At 44.3% G+C, this 16,163-nt stretch overlaps 1 long non-coding RNA gene across 2 annotated transcripts in view; it reads left to right on the forward strand.

Moving 5' to 3' along the window:
* LOC132344372 (uncharacterized) overlaps nucleotides 1–16,163 on the forward strand; it is a 168,726-nt gene that overhangs the window by 46,571 nt on the left and 105,992 nt on the right. The window lies entirely within an intron of this gene.

The raw sequence follows: 16,163 nt of genomic DNA on the forward strand, positions 1-16,163 counted from the left end.
TTTTCATTGTGTGCACACTTGTCCGCCCTGGGGAGGTGTAGTGGGGCCATGTTTCCCATCCTGTTGATCCAGGTGGACTGGGACCCTGATCAAGGAGCAGAATCATCACTGTTTCCCTTCCTGCTTGAAATACAGGGCATCCAAGAGGAAATGAAGTCGATGCCACCCCCTCAGCGCTTCACAGTTTATTTGTAGATGGGGCATTCAGTCCACATTCCACAGTTAGCCAATAGGACAGCCAGTAATACCTACCAGTTTTGCCATATAACATGAAGTTGTTGTGCAGTCCTTTGCTGCTGCTGCTGCTGCTAAGTCGCTTCAGTCGTGTCCGACTCTGTGCGACCCCGTAGACGGCAGCCCACCAGGCCCCGCCCTCCCTGGGATTCTCTAGGCAAGAACACTGGAGTGGGTTGCCATTTCCTCCTGCAGTCCCTTAGTCGTGTTCTATTCTTTGCGACCCATGGACTGTGGCACACCAGGCTTCCCTGTCCATCACCAACTCCCGGAGTTTGCCCAAACTCATGTCCATCGAGTCGCTGATGCCATCCAACCATCTCATCCTCTGTCGCCCCTTTCTTGCCATCAATCTCTCCCAGCACCAGGGTCTTTTCCAGTGAGTTGACTGTTTGCATCAGGTGGCCAAAGGATTGGAGCTTCAGCTTCAGCATTAGTCCTTCTAATCAGTAGTCAGGGTTGATGTCTTTTAGGATTGGTTTGACCTCCTTTCTCTCCAAGGGACTCTCAAGAGTCTTCTCCAGCACCACAGTTCAAAAGCATCAATTCTTTGGCACTCAGCCTTCTCTGTGGTCCAGCTCTCACGTCTGTATATAACTACTGGAAAAAGCATAGCTTTGGCTAGATGGATCTTTGTTGGCAAAGTGATCTCTCTGCTTTTTAATATTATAAGAGGAAAAAAAAATCAAATACTTGTAACATAAATTATCTCATTTGTACTGATCAGGAGCAGAATTGGAATAAGGGTACTTAATTGATGTTCTGGAAACCACTTGCATTCTACTTACTTTGAGAGGATAACTTTAGATTTTTATGGAAGACCAGTAAACACACACACACTTCCTCTGATTAATCTGAACTTCTCTACCTGAAATTAGCTTCATCAAGGAAAGAAATCATCTTAGTGTAGCAAATATAAATGCCTTATCTCCTAATTTCAAACATAATCATCTCCTTGCTTGCATACTGATAGAAAGTTAATCAGAATGAGAAATCTCTAGCAGTTAATGTCCCTATAAATATTAACAGGGTATACCTGATGTTTTATGTTTCAGAAATAAATTTCATGACTATTATATTTCCTTGGGTAGAACTCTCAATGGATACTTGTTTTCCTTTCATCATGAATTCCTTTCGTTTTTACATTTGTCGTAGTTGGCAAATTTTGTACAGTCAGCGGAAATATAATTCTTCGTGAAGATCAGGCGGTACAATATTGTGGAGAAATAATACTGAAACAACTTAAACAGAACATGTCACCGCAGTTTGTGGTGACATTTATAAATGTACTTTCGCTTTAAATCTATGAGATTGTTTGCATACCCAAGTCAGAAAACCAGGGTATAATTTTGTCCTTTGTCTTATGCATCATGTCTCAAACTTGTAGTAGTTGGGCTGGAGAGATTCCGTCTTTATCACATTCTGCTTGCAGGCTGTCTCGCTTCAGTCACGTCCGATTCTGTGTGACCCTGTAGACTGTAGCCCGCCAGGCTCCTCTGTCCATGGGATTGTCCCAGCAAGAATACTGGAGTGGGTTGCCATGCCCTCCTTCAGGGGATCTTCCCCACCCACGGATGGAACCTGCATCTCTTACATGTCCTGCCTTGGCAGGTTGGGTTCATTACTACTAGCGGCACCTGGGAATTCCCACCATTTTCACCTTTAAAAAAATGTAATAAAAATCTTCTGGTGATTTTAGTTGTACCTTTTTGAAAAAGTGGTATATAACGAATGGCGTTAAATTGAGAAAACAACTGTTTTCCTTGCATTAAATTTTGTTTTCCTTGGTGTTACATTAATTTTCGAACACAAACTCATTCCCATTGGTCAGTCACTGACAAGCATATTGAATATCTACACTTGGCTTGTTGAGATAAATAGGTTTTCAAGAATTCTTTTAAGCCACAGTCAATCAATCTGGGTGCTCAAGAATTTTGCAGAATATGTTCATTTTGAGAAAGTACCTCCCAAGATTTTTAAAGAACGTGATGTTAAGATACTCTCTGAAATTATTTGACTGTATGTAATGTGTGCATATATATGCGTGGGCAAAATCAGGCCTCTTTGTAAGTGGCAAAGTCCATTGTTGGGACTCCTAAGGTTTCATCCAGGGCAACTTCAAGCTGGATTGGAAATAGTCTTATTTTTGTAGTTTAATATTAGGTTGATCCATTTTGGATTATGGAAAAAACTGATACTTCCTAACTATGTATTTCTGGCTTATAACCTCATTATATATGCAAGACCTATATTGATTCATATTATATATATCCTCTGCTTCCTTGATGGTCTTAATCCTCAGATTTCAGTTTCTTCCATTTTTAAACCCATCACTGTTCAATGTCATAGCAACTGCTCTTCAAACATTTCTTAAGTAAGATTTTTAGCACACTGCTTTTTAAACTGAATCATCATTGTTGCTGTTTTGTCACTAAGTCATATCCAACTCTTTTGTGACCCCCATGGACTGTAGCCCGAGAGGCTCTTCTGTCCATGGGATTCTCCAGGCAAGAGTACTGGAGTGGGTTGCCATTCTCTTCAAGGGATATTCCTGACCCAGGGATCAAACCTAGGTCCTCTGCATTGCAGATAGATTCTTTACAAGGAAGTCCCAAGTTTTAAAATAAAATAAAATTAAAAAAATAATAATGATAACCCCCCCCCAAAAAAAAGAATATATAGGAGCCAGGCACCGTATTATATGCATTACCATGATTTATTCATTTCATGCTCATAGCTATCCCATGAAACAAATACCACATCCATCTCCATTTTACAGATGCGAAGACTGAGATATATGAAATTAAATGACTGCTAGTCCTCAAAAAAAAAAAAATTCAAGGAAGTCCCAAATCATCACTAGACACATTTTTTGTCATAACATTTTTTTTAATGTGTGTGTCTATAGCACATGTGTTTCCATGAGTAAAACTATAATAATTGAATCTATCTGTAGAAAACTTAGCTATTATCATTATCCCCCTCTGTATTTGCATAATGTCTGTCCATATCTAATATCTAATCTATATCTACAGTGAGATGATAAATAATGAAAGTCTTTCTAGGTGGTTGAGAATGTTAAAAGTAGGGACTGACTTTTACATTTGTTTCTTTTTAACTGCCTCAGTTTTATGTCAAAAAAACATATATTACGTTGTAATACATAAGAAAGGAAAGGGGAAAATTTCCATTTAAAATGCGATATTCATATTATAATGTTGATTGTCCATAAAACATATAGTAAATAAGGTGTCATCCCCAGCCATTTTATAAAGAGGATCTCTTAATTTTAAACCAAGCATTTGGAGCAAGAAATGATGATTTCATATGTATGAGGAATATTGGTAGGTGTTTACAACCCAGAGTTCTGCTTTTATTTCCAGGAAATAAGAACAATATATTTGCATTCAAAAGCATGATTTTCTCTTTTCTCTCTCTTTTTTTTTTTAGGAACTGAAAAACATCTAGAACGGTGTTTATTTATATATCTATCCTGATGGATAAATCTGAACAATGTATTTTAAACTCAACCATATACAGTTTTAGGGCTTCCTTAGAGGCTCAGATGATAAGGAATCTGCCTGCAATGTGAGAGACCCAGGTGTGATCCATGGGTTGGGAAGATCCCCTGGAGAAGGGAATGGCAACCCACTCCAGGATTCTTGCCTGGAGAATCCCAGGGACTGAGGAGCCTGCAGAGCTACAGTCCATGGGGTTGCAAAAAGTCAGACATGACTGAGCAACTAACACACACACAGAGTTATACTGCTTTATGCAGTGTACACACATCTTTGCATCATTTTCATTTCCTATCTATAGTACATACTCGCCAGCATATTTATAATTATTGCATTATTAAATGTGATTTTAAGAATTTTTGATATGAGGTTCAATTATCCATGCTTGGCCAAGTGTCAAGGTTCATGGGGCCATCCTGTATCTATTTCAGACTTTAGTGCCAGTTTCTATGATCCAGTTTTTCTTTTTCTGTTGCTTTCTTTGTATCGTCCTTACAGAGAACTGTTTATAAAGCAGCACCATGATTCATTTGACTCTCTCTCTCCCCCTTTCCTTCTCTGTACGAAAATTCTTAAAACTCAGTTTAATTAGTTCAGTTTTGGTAAAGATAATTAAAGCAAAGAAGCAAACAAATGTGCTCATTGCTAAAACGTACTAAAATGAGAGATTTATTTAAAAAGCTCCGTTAAGTGACAGCATAGATTTGTACACATAGGAAGGGACACGTTGTATATTTTCCGTATCTGCAGCCACTTATCTTTATTCATTTTCATTTTGTTCTGTGTGGTCACCACTCACACAAATGATGGAGACAGCCATTCGGAAATGTTCTCAGTATTTTGCTTAAATGGTCAGGGGGGAAAAAGAAAGACTATTTAAATAGGAGACTATTAACTCAATCATTGAAGCAGCAAATGTTCCGGCAGTCATCCAAAAGTATCTTTCCTCATACCACTTTCATTTTCATTCCAGAAAGGTGGGTTTTTAAGACCATGAGTTTTAGAGATAGGTGCGAGTCAGCTGGAAAGCTAGCACAAAGACTTATTAGGCATCTGTAGCTCTCAGCTGAGTCACTCCATGTGGACTTCATTTTTGTTACCTATTGTCTGGATTTATTTTAGGATAAAAGTGAAGTAAAATGGAAATCTGTGTTGTGTTCGTCGCTCAGTCATGTCGGACTCTTTGCGACCCCATGGGTTGGAGCCCACTAGGCTCCTGTGGTTGGCTCCACCACAGGAGCCAGGCAAGAATACTCCAGGCAAGAATTCTCCAGGCAAGAATACTGGAGTGGGTTGCCATTTCCTTCTCCAGGGGATTGTCCCAACCCATGGAAAGAACCCAGGTCTCTTAGGTCTCCTGCACTGGCAGGCGGGTTCTTTATGGTCTGAGTCATCAGGGAAGCCCTTGGTAACTAAAAAGACAGTTCTGATTTTTCAGAGTTGAAATTGGTCTGAGAAGTAGCACCCACTTGATGGGACTTCCCTGATAGGTCAGTGATTCAGAACTTGCAATGAGGGGGCTGCTGATTTGATCCCTGGTTGGGAAACTGAGGTACCGTGTGTCTTGGGGCCAAAACACCTAAATGTAAAATGGAAGTAATATAGTAACAAATTCAGTAAAGCCTTTAAAAATGATCCACATTAAAAAAAGAAAAACTGAAAAAAATGCAATGACAACAAGGGTCAGAAGGGACATATAAAAGCCAATTTTGTATTTTGCATGTGCTCATGAAAAAGGTTTTTAGTACATGTTTTCTTTGCTCTTTATAATTCTTTAAAAAAATAACATTTGACAAAATAATGCCACCTGCTGTGAAATTGGTGGACCTGGAGACTGTGATCCTGAGTGAAATAAGTCACAGAGAAGGTGAAATATCCTATGGCATCCCTTATATGTGAAATCTAAGGCAAAATGATACAAATGAACTTATAAAACAGAAACAGACTCACAGAATTTGAGAATAAGCTTACGGTTGCTGGGGAGAAGGATGGGGGAAGGGATAGTCAGGGAGTCTGGGATGGACATGGATACACTGCTGTATTTAACATGGAGAACCAGCAAGGACCTGGTGTCCAGCACAGGGAACTCTGCTCAATACTCTGTAATAACCTTATGGTTCTCAGGGGGAAGTATGGGGGAAGGGATAGTCAGGGAGTCTGGGATGGACATGGACACACTGCTGTATTTAACATGGAGAACCCACAAGGACCTGCTGGACAGCACAGGGAGCTCTGCTCAATACTCTGTAATAACCTTATGGTCACCAGGGGGGAAGGATGGGGGAGGGGATAGTCAGGGAGTCTGGGATGGACATGCACACACTGCTGTTTTTAACATGGAGAACCAACAAGGACCTACTGGACAGCACAGGGACCTCTGCCCCGTGACATGTGGCAGCCTGGGTGGGAGGGGAGTTTGGGGGAGAAGGGATCCCTGTGTATGTGTGGCTGAGTCCCTTTGCTGTCCGCCTGAAACTGTCACGGTGTGGTCCGTCTGCTGTTTATTGTTCTTGTTCGGTCGTCAAGTCCTCTTCAACTCGTTGCAACCCCACGAACGGCAGCACACCTGGTTTCCTTGTCCCTCACTATCACCCGGAGGTTGCACACATTCATGTCAACTGATTCAGCGATGCCATCCAGGCATTTCATACTCTCTCGTCCCCTTCTCTTTTTTGCTGTCAGTCTTGCCCAGCATCAGGGTCTTTTCCCACGAGTAGGCTCTTCACATCAGGTGGTGAAAGGATTGGAGCTTCAGCTTCAGCATCGGTCCTTCCAATGAATACTCAGGGTTGATTTCCTTTAGGATGGAGTGGTTTGATCTCCTTGCTGTCCGAGAGGCTCTCAAGCGTTTTCTCTAGCACTACAATTTAAAGCATCGATTCTCATTGGCTGTATCCCAATACAAAAATAAATAAATAAATAAGAAATAAATAGAAATAACATCTGAAAGGCTTCTTTGCTAAGAGATTACTGAAAAATAAATTCCACCAAAACAAAACAAACAAAAAACCCAAGAATGCTAACATTTGAAATGTTTGAAACTGGTATCCAGTTTTCAGTTTTTGAAGGCTTCCCGGGTGGCGCTAGTGGTGAAGAGCCCACCTGCCACTGCAGGAGACAGATTAGATGCAGGTTCCATCCCTGGGTCAGGAAGTTCCCCTGGAGGAGGGCAAGGCAACCCACTCCAGTATTCTTGCCCAGAGAATCACATGGACAGAGCAGCCTGGTAGGAGCTACAGTCCATTGAGTCTCAAAGAGTCAGACATGACTGAAGTGACTTAGCTTGCAACCACTCTACCTTTTTCTTTGTTGGTTGGTTGATTGATTTTTCTCTTTATTAGGTACCTGGAAAGGAATTGTTCGCCCTAGAGATAATAAATTAACAAAAAAAGGAGCCTGTCCTGTTTGTTTGTTTTTTTCCCCCTCCAATCTTGGTCGTTGAAGGGGTCCATCTCATTGTGGCTGCTCCCAGGATGATGGAATTGGGAATTTTTATTAGTTTAATTGTTGAAATGCCTTTCCCCGTAGGCCACTTACAGAACACTTAACAGAAGGCCGTAAATTGTGGGAGACAGCCAGATGAACTAGGACACAGTCTCATTTGCTGTTGAACTGGACGAGCACTTAATGGTTGGCATGGGACGTGGGCGGACGGGAGTGAAGCAAAGCTGAAAGGAAACATCTGCTAATAGACAAGCACGTGTAAAACGGGATATTTTGTAATTAGATGTCTTTGGTTTGTTGGAGCAGAGGGCTGTTGTCTCCCGGAGCTTGTCCTGCAAAAAGCATGACCTAGCCTCAAGCCAGAAAATACATATTCAGTGCCAGTGTTTAAGGAGGTGCTATGAATTTCCCGAGACAGGCAAAGACTCCAAGACTTCCACAGATTGGCCTCAACAGCATCAACTGTTCATGGTTCATAAATTTGTGAAAATAGAATTGCTTATCCATTTGTAGATCATTATATATTTCTACTGTTTTTTCCCCAGGGGGCCTATCTGAAACAAGAAGACATTAGTTTTGCTATATTTTGGACCCAGGTCCGAGATCATCATCATCTTCTTTTTTTTGTTGTTGTTAATATTTATTCATAGATTTATTTGTCTTTGCTGTTGTTGTTAATATTTGCTTATAGATTTATTTGGCTGTGTTGGGTCTTTGTGGTGGCATACGGGATCTTTTGCCATGGCACACGGACTCTAGTTTGAACTGCAGGGATTGAACCCACACCCACTGCATTCTAGACCTCCACGGAAGCCCCCAAGGCCATTCTTTCAGCAACCCTTTCCCCCTAGACTCTGAGAGACAAGCCCCTCCCCATCACCTGGAGACTTCTGTGGGGCCTTGTGAGAGCACGTGAACTAGAATCCTTGTTACATGGACACTCATTCTCTAGGCTGCCGTGTTTTCAGGACTCACAGTTTGCGAGCAGAGAGGCAAGCTTTACAAACATTCATTGTAGCTGAGTAAAAGCTGGAGACTCGATGATCCCTCAGCCTAAGAAGATGGTAGTGTGTGATATGGTAGTATGTGAACGTCATTCAGTCATGTCCGACTCTTTTGCGACCCCACAGACTATATATACAGTCCATGGAAATCTCCAGGCCAGAATCCTGGAGTGGGCAGCCGTTCCCTTCTCCAAGGGATCTTCCCAACCCAGGGATAGAACCCAGGTCTCCCACATTGCTCCCGCATTGCAGGCGGATTCTTTGCCAGCTGAGCCACAAGGGAAGCTGAAGAATACTGGAGTGGGTAGCCTATCCCTTCTCCACGGGATCTTCCCAACCCAGGAATCGAACCCAGGTCTCCCGCATTGCAGGCGGATTCTTAACCAACTGAGCTATCAGGGAAGCCACCATAACATAATAATAACCTAAGAAGATATACAGTTTCAAACATAAAGTTTTAAGTGATGGAAATAAGTCCTCGGGTTTTTTTCAATTATATGAAAACCCTAGTAAATGCATTCTAGTGTAATATATATGTACAGTAAAAAAATGTCTTTCAGCAATTTATAGTCTCATTCTCTGTGAAGAATTTCAGAAGCAGGAAATGTGGGCCCGCCCTCCCTTATGTGAATCTGTAAATACATTTTGGAATTCAAACTATTTTGAATTTCAGCTAATTAATGTACCTTCCAGAGTTTTTAAAAAAGTTTTGCAAATCTTTGTGCAAATTTATCTTTCGCTGCACAATATTAAAGGCAGAAATGGGTCCTCTTTTCCAGAAGCATGGCCTGCTAAGAATCTAGCGTGTTGGGAACCGTGGTGAGGTGTTTACTGCCTGGTAATGATTTCTCAAGAATTAAACGGTAGCAGCTGTCTCCCTGACTCAGCGATTCATGCACCTCCCGTCTCCTGACCACACCTCCACTCCCTGCTGGCCTTATGAGTGAGTTAAGGAAACTCTGGAGCCTTCTGTGTCACCCCTTCACTCCTCAGGTTATTAGAGAAACGTCCGTAAAGTGTAACACTTGCGGTGTCTGTGTGCAATCTTGCAGTGACCTGTTCCATTAACTACAGAGTTACCCCTGTGGTTTTCAGTCCAGAACCAAGAAAAATAGCATGTGTGCACACAAGCACACACACACACACACACACACATGGACACACAAACACAAAGAGAAATAACATGCAGACACACACACACAGACACACACACAGACATACACACACACAGGGAAACAGACACACACACACACACACAGATGCATACACACACAGACATACAGACGCACACACTCATAGGCACGCACACACACAAACACAGCCACACACAGACACACAAACCCACGCTGGTATCCTCAGTCTGTGGGCACATAGCAGCTCTGGTTTCATTTTTGTCTTGCAAAACTTGGCAGGTAGATAAGCCTGGGGCTTAGTTGCCCAGGACCCCTCCAGGGGCTCCACCAAGTTTCAAGATTCCTCCCCCAGCTCTTCTATGGTGTTGCAAGCCTCGCACTCACAGCAGGCAGCGTCCAGGCAGGTTAGAAGCAAGGTCAGGGGCCCGCTGTGCTTTGCCTCTGAAGCCCCAACAAGACTATTTATTTAATTCCCCTAAGGACGGTCAAGCCAGACTAAATAATACTAGTTTAGTCATTAAGCAAAGTCAAGGACCTTCAGTTCCTCCTCAAGGGCTGTAGGCAATACCCTGAGCCATATTCTGTGGGCTGTCTTATAGCTACGGAAACCCTCGCCAGGTGGAGAGGTTAAGTACATGATGAGCAGACTGTAGCCAGGTCATGGGCTGACACAGTTCCAAGACCTGGCCTCAGGAAATGGGAACGGAGCAACTCTGGAACTCAAGGTTAATTGTATCTGAAACAGTCAAGATGACTCTTAGCAGACAACCAATGATCAGTTTCAAGTTGACTGTTAGAGGTGCCTGCTGTTTGTATGTGGAACACCCTCCCTCTGTCTATAAAAGCTCTTACCTCCTAACTGTCAGTTGGGGGTGAGGGGGTGGGCAGGGAGGCAGCCTTTGGACAGGAGTTCGGGCTCCCCCTCTCCCTTGTTGCTGGCTTCCAAAATAAACTTTCCTTTCCAGCAGTCTGGTCTTTTCACTGGCTTTGGAGCAGGGAGCAGCCAGACCCCACTTTGGGTTGCATTATGAAACCGCCTACGTTGGTGGGTTGTTCCACTTTGTTTCTGATTAGAACTCCATGTGCGAATACCCCATCATTTTTTTTTATCCCTTCTCTGTGCTGTGGGCATAATGAGAGTACTTCCAGTTTGGGGTTCTTGAGGATGAAGCAGCGGGCAGTTGGCTTTCATGCGGACGGCGCTCAATCATCTTACATAAATACCTATGGGGGAAACTGCGGAGTCATTGCCATAGATGTAAGGGAAGCAGGAAGGAACTTGTCAGAGTGGCTGAACTGGTTTTCCTCCTTCCCTGCAGGGCATGACAGCTAAATAGGCTCCCTTTTAAGAACCCTGAAGGGTCTGTTAGGAAAGACACAAGGAAGGGGAACAGCTGCTGTCTTTTCACATGTCTCTTCTGGCCAACTCTTCTTGGCATCAGAGAAGTTGGTGCTGGAAAATAAAGTATATACGGTAGTAAAGAAACCCCTGCTGATGCAGGAGACCCAGTTTTCATCCCTGAGTTGGGAAGATGCCGGGGAGGAGGAGATGGCAATCCACTCCAGTGTTTTTGCCTGGAGAATCCCAGGGACAGAGGAGCCTGTGCTTTGTCACTCAAGTCGTATCTGACTCTCGGCGACCCCATGGAGTGCAGCCCACCAGGTACCACCATCCGTGTGGATTCTCCAGGCAAGAATACTGGAGTGGGTAGCCATTCCCTTCTCCAGGGGATCTTCCCAACCCAGGGTTGGAACCCTGGTCTCCCGAATTGCAAGCAGATTACTTACCGTCACTAAGTCCCACTCCTGTGACCTCCATGGACTGCAGCCCACCAGGCTCCTCCGTCCATGGGACTCTCCAGGCAAGAATACTGGAGTGGGTAGCCATTTCCTTCTCCCAGAGGAGCCTAGTGGATTGCAGTCCATGGGGTCATAAAGAATCAAACAGACTGAGCGACTGAACAATAAGCAGCCCAGGTGTCTACTCTAGCAATCACGCTGCAATCATGGGTTAATCCATGATTAACCACTACCCTGAATTTTTTGTTTGTTTTTATTGTGGTAAAAGTCATATAATAATAAAACATTATTTTAATCCTATTTAACTGCACAGTTCAGTGGCAGTAAGCACATTCATATTGTTGTGTCCTGCAAGTATTTATTTATCTTCTTTGGCCTGGTTATTATGTTGTTTTTCTGTAAGGTTATACCCAACTCTTGCCCCCTCATGAATCGCATGTATCCAACTCCTTTTGTGTGTGTGTGTATAAGGTTGTATCCTTTTGTGTAAGGTTGATTCCTTGCACAAGAATACAAAGTTGTATCCTTACTTTTGTGTACGGTTGTATCCAACTCTTGCGAAACCCCATGTAGCCCGCCGGGTTCCTCTGTCCATGGCATTTTCCAGGCAAGAAATACTGGAGTGAGTTGCCATTTCCTTCTGCAGGGAATCTTCCCCACCCAGGGCTCGAACCTGATTTACAGGCAGATTGCTGTCTGAGCTGCACTCTAGACCGTGGTTTTACATTTTAATTATTTATTTTTATTTTTGACTAGACTGGATCTTTCTTGCAGCACACAGGCTTCCTTGATTTGCGGGGAGCCGGGGCTACTTTTCCTTGGGGTGGAAGGTTTTGCGGTCTCTTCTCTTGCTGCACAGCACTGGGCTACAAGTTACTGGCTTCAGGAGTATTTCTCTCTCTCTCTCTCTATATATATTTATTTATTTGCTTTGAAAGCTTTACTCTTTAACCAAAGACCTACAGAGAGTCACCTGTCTTCCAGGCAGCAGGCAGCCTGCAAGGCTGCGTGGTTGGCTGCAGTCTTTCTCTCCAGCAACGTGGAGTCTCAGCTACGCTTGGTTGAGCTGAGTGACTGGCTGGTGCCATGCGCCCCTCCCCAGGCCTGCGCGCCTGTGCATGCGCGGGCGGGGTACCCTCGTGATCGCGGCGGGCCGGGGGCACAGTCCTGCCTGCACAGAAGAACCTGGGGCAGGCCTTATCTGCATTTCCTGTGCACCTCTGGCCTTACTGTGCTGTCTCTACCGGGCCTGCCCACCTGTGTGTGCGTGCGGGGTACGCTTGTGATCACAGGGGTCTGGGGGCGCAGTTCCGTTTGCACAGAAGGACCTCGGGCAGGCCTTGTCCGCATCTCTCCTGTTGCTCTGGCCTGGCTGCATCGTCACCATCGGCCCTGAAGCTTTGTCTCCTACCATCCACCCTCCACCCCGGCCTTCCCCGGAGGCGGACTGGCAGCCGGGTCCTCCCGTCGCCTCTCCTGGTGCCAGCTGGACGCCTTCTCCTTCTACCATGCTGGGCGTCTGCATTTGCTGGGCGTCCGGCTAGACGAACTTGGTTCAGTGACCTGTTCGGGAAGCAAGCAGAAGCCAGTCCTTTTTAAGGAAAAAAAAAAATTTTTTTTTAATTTATGTTTGGCTCTGCTGGCTCTTCCGTTGCTTTTGGGTGGGCTTTCTGTAGTCATGTCGAGTGGAAGCTTCTCTTCTTTGCAGTACACGGGGGATTCTCATTGTGGTGGCTTCTCTTGTCTTCCAACATGGGCTCAACACTTGTGGCTCCCAGACTTAGTTTTCTTCCCCCGTGACATGTGGGATCTTTGTGGAGCAGCCCCATGTGTCCTGCATGGGCAGACAGATTCTTTTTTATTTTCATTTTTTTTTAACAGAATACCATGTATTATTGATGGTTTTAATGAAGTTAGTGAAGCTAAAGAGAAAATCAGGCATAATTTATGTATTTGATAACTTGGTGCAAGTTATGTTTCTGTTTAGATCCATCTTTTTTGAATATGTCACCAATCAGTTCAGTTCAGTCACTCAGTCGTGTCTGACTCTTTGCGACCCCATGGACTGCAGCACGCCAGACTTCCCTGTCCATCATCAACTCCCAGACTTTACTCAAAATCCTGTCCACTGAGTTGGTGTCACCAATGTTTATACATATTTGTATATGTTTATACACATTTGCGGAGAAGGCAATGGCACCCCACTCCAGTACTCTTGCTTGGAAAATCCCATGGACGGAGGAGCCTGGTAGGCTGCAGTCCATGGGGTCACGAAGAGTTGGACACGACTGAGCGACTTCACTTTCACCTTTCACTTTCATGCATTGGAGAAGGAAATGGCAACCCACTCCGGTGTTCTTGCCTGGAGAATCCCAGGGATGGCAGAGCCTGGTGGGCTGCCGTCTATGGGGTCGCACAGATTTAGACACAATTGAAGCCACTTAGCAGCAGCAGCATACACATTTGACCTTCAGCGTGGGATAGCTCCTCTAGGCCTTCCTGTGCCCACGCAGCCCCCGCTCCTTGGACGTGGGGTTGGTACTCCCAGATGGTAACTGCAGCCATGAAATTAAAAGACGCTTACTCCTTGGAAGGAAAGTTATGACCAACCTAGATGGCATATTCAAAATCGAGACATTACTTTGCCAACAAAGGTCCGTTTAGTCAAGGCTATGGTTTTTCCTGTGGTCATGTATGGATGTGAGAGTTGGACTGTGAAGAAGGCTGAGCGCCGAAGAATTGATGCTTTTGAACTGTGGTGTTGGAGAAGACTCTTGAGAGTCCCTTGGACTGCAAGGAGATCCAACCAGTCCATTCTGAAGGAGATCAGCTCTGGGATTTCTTTGGAAGGAATGATGCTAAAGCTGAAACTCCAGTACTTTGGCCACCTCATGCGAAGAGTTGACTCATTGGAAAAGACTCTGATGCTGGGAGGGATTGGGGGCAGGAGGAGAAGGGGACGACAGAGGATGAGATGGCTGGAGGGCATCACTGACTTGATGGATGTGAGTCTGAGTGAACTCCGGGTGTTGGTGATGGACAGGGAGGCCTGGCGTGCTGCGGACACAACTGAGTGACTGAACTGACTGATACACGTTTGATGGATATATTGCTCATTATTCCAAACACACTTTCTGGGTTCTAATGTTTATTTGCAAAAAATCTTGGTATTTATAGACAGCATCTATTCATTTACATGATAGAGTTTTACAAATGTCCTTTAAATTTAGTAACTTTTTTGTCATGGGAGTATTCTGATTATGTAGTTGCCAAATAATAGTAATGACATTCGCGCTACATTTTTAAAGAAAGAACAGTGATTGGCTTCCTCCATCAAGTACCTAGTTTGGATCATTGTCGTCGGCAGGTGGATTCTTAACCACAGAGCCACCAAGGAATCCCAGGGATGGCTTGAAGAATGAGCCGTGCGCATTCAGAAATGGTGGCTTGTTCTGTGGGGTTCAGGCATCCCACTCCAGGCATCTGTTTGGGGACCCAGCCACGTGTGTCACGGAGAAGCACGCAGCTGATGACTGAGTCATAGGAGCATGACAGGCAGACACTCTGGATCCTTCCAGGCCTGCTTGGAACAACCCCACGGAACCCCCCTCCAGGGCTCTGGCTCTGAATGCAGAAAGGCTGGGTCCTTCTGTGTGTCCTGCTCACTATAAACCATGAACGTGGCTTTTCCTTCTGTCTTGGCATCCCTGACAGCACATCCCTTTCTCACCAAGGGTGGGAGTGGGAGGCTGGCCTGGTAAAGGGACCCAAGGCATTGGTTGTACTCAGGGTTAGGCTGACTGTGGTGTTTACCAGGAGATCATATGTTGAGTGGGGAAGACTGAGCTAGTGGAGGTGATGGAATCCCAGTTGAGCTATTTCAAATCTTAAAAGATGATGCTGTGAATGTACTGCACTCAATATGCCAGCAAATTTGGAAAACTCAGCAGTGGCCACAGGACTGGAAAAGGACAGTTTTCATTCCAATCCCTAAGAAAGGCAATGCCAGAGAATGCTCAAACTACCGCACGACTGCACTCATCTCACACACTAGCAAAGTGATGCTCAAAATTCTCCAAGCCAGGCTTGAACAGTACATGAACCGTGAACAGATGTTGAAGCTTGTTTTAGAAAAGGCAGAAGAACCAGAGATCAAATTGCCAACATCTGCTGGATCATCGAAAAAGCAAGAGAGTTCCAGAAAAACATCTATTTCTGCTTTATTGACTATGCCAAAGCCTTTGACTGTGTGGATCACAATAAACTGTGGAAAATTCTGAGAGATGGGAATACCAGACCGCCTGACCAGCCTCTTGAGAAATCTGTATGCAGGTCAGGAAGCAACAGTTAGAACTGGACACGGAACAACAGACTGGTTCCAAATAGGAAAAGGAGTACGTCAAGGCTGTACATTGTCACCCTGCTTATTTAACTTATATGCAGAGTACATCATGAGAAACGCTGGACTGGAAGAAACACAAGCTGGAATCAAGATTGCTGGGAGAAATATCAGTTACCTCAGATATGCAGATGACACCACCCTTATGGCAGAAAGTAAAGAGGAACTCAAAAGCCTCTTGATGAAAGTGAAAGAGGAGAGTGAAAAAGTTGGCTTAAAGGTCAACATTCAGAAAACTAAGATCATGGCATCCGGTCCCATCACTTCATGGGAAATAGATGGGGAAACAAGTAGAAACAGTGACAGACTTTATTTTTTTGGACTCCAAAACCACTGCAGATGGTGACTGCAGCCATGAAATTAAAATATGCTTGCTCCTTGGTAGAAAAGTCATGACCAACCTAGACAGCATATTCAAAAGCAGAGACATTACTTTGCCAACAAAGGTCAGTCTAGTCAAAGCTATGGTTTTTCCAGTGGTCATGTATGGATGTGAGAGTTGGACTATGAAGAAAGCTGAGCGCCAAAGAATTGATGCTTTTGAACTCTGGTGTTGGTGAAGACTCTTGAGAGTCCCTTGGACAGCAAGGAGATCCAACCAGTCCATTCTAAAGGAGATTAGTCCTGAGTG

The sequence above is a fragment of the Bos taurus genome, chromosome X (genome assembly GCF_002263795.3).
Source record: "Bos taurus isolate L1 Dominette 01449 registration number 42190680 breed Hereford chromosome X, ARS-UCD2.0, whole genome shotgun sequence".
NCBI classification, from domain to species: Eukaryota; Metazoa; Chordata; class Mammalia; order Artiodactyla; family Bovidae; genus Bos; species Bos taurus.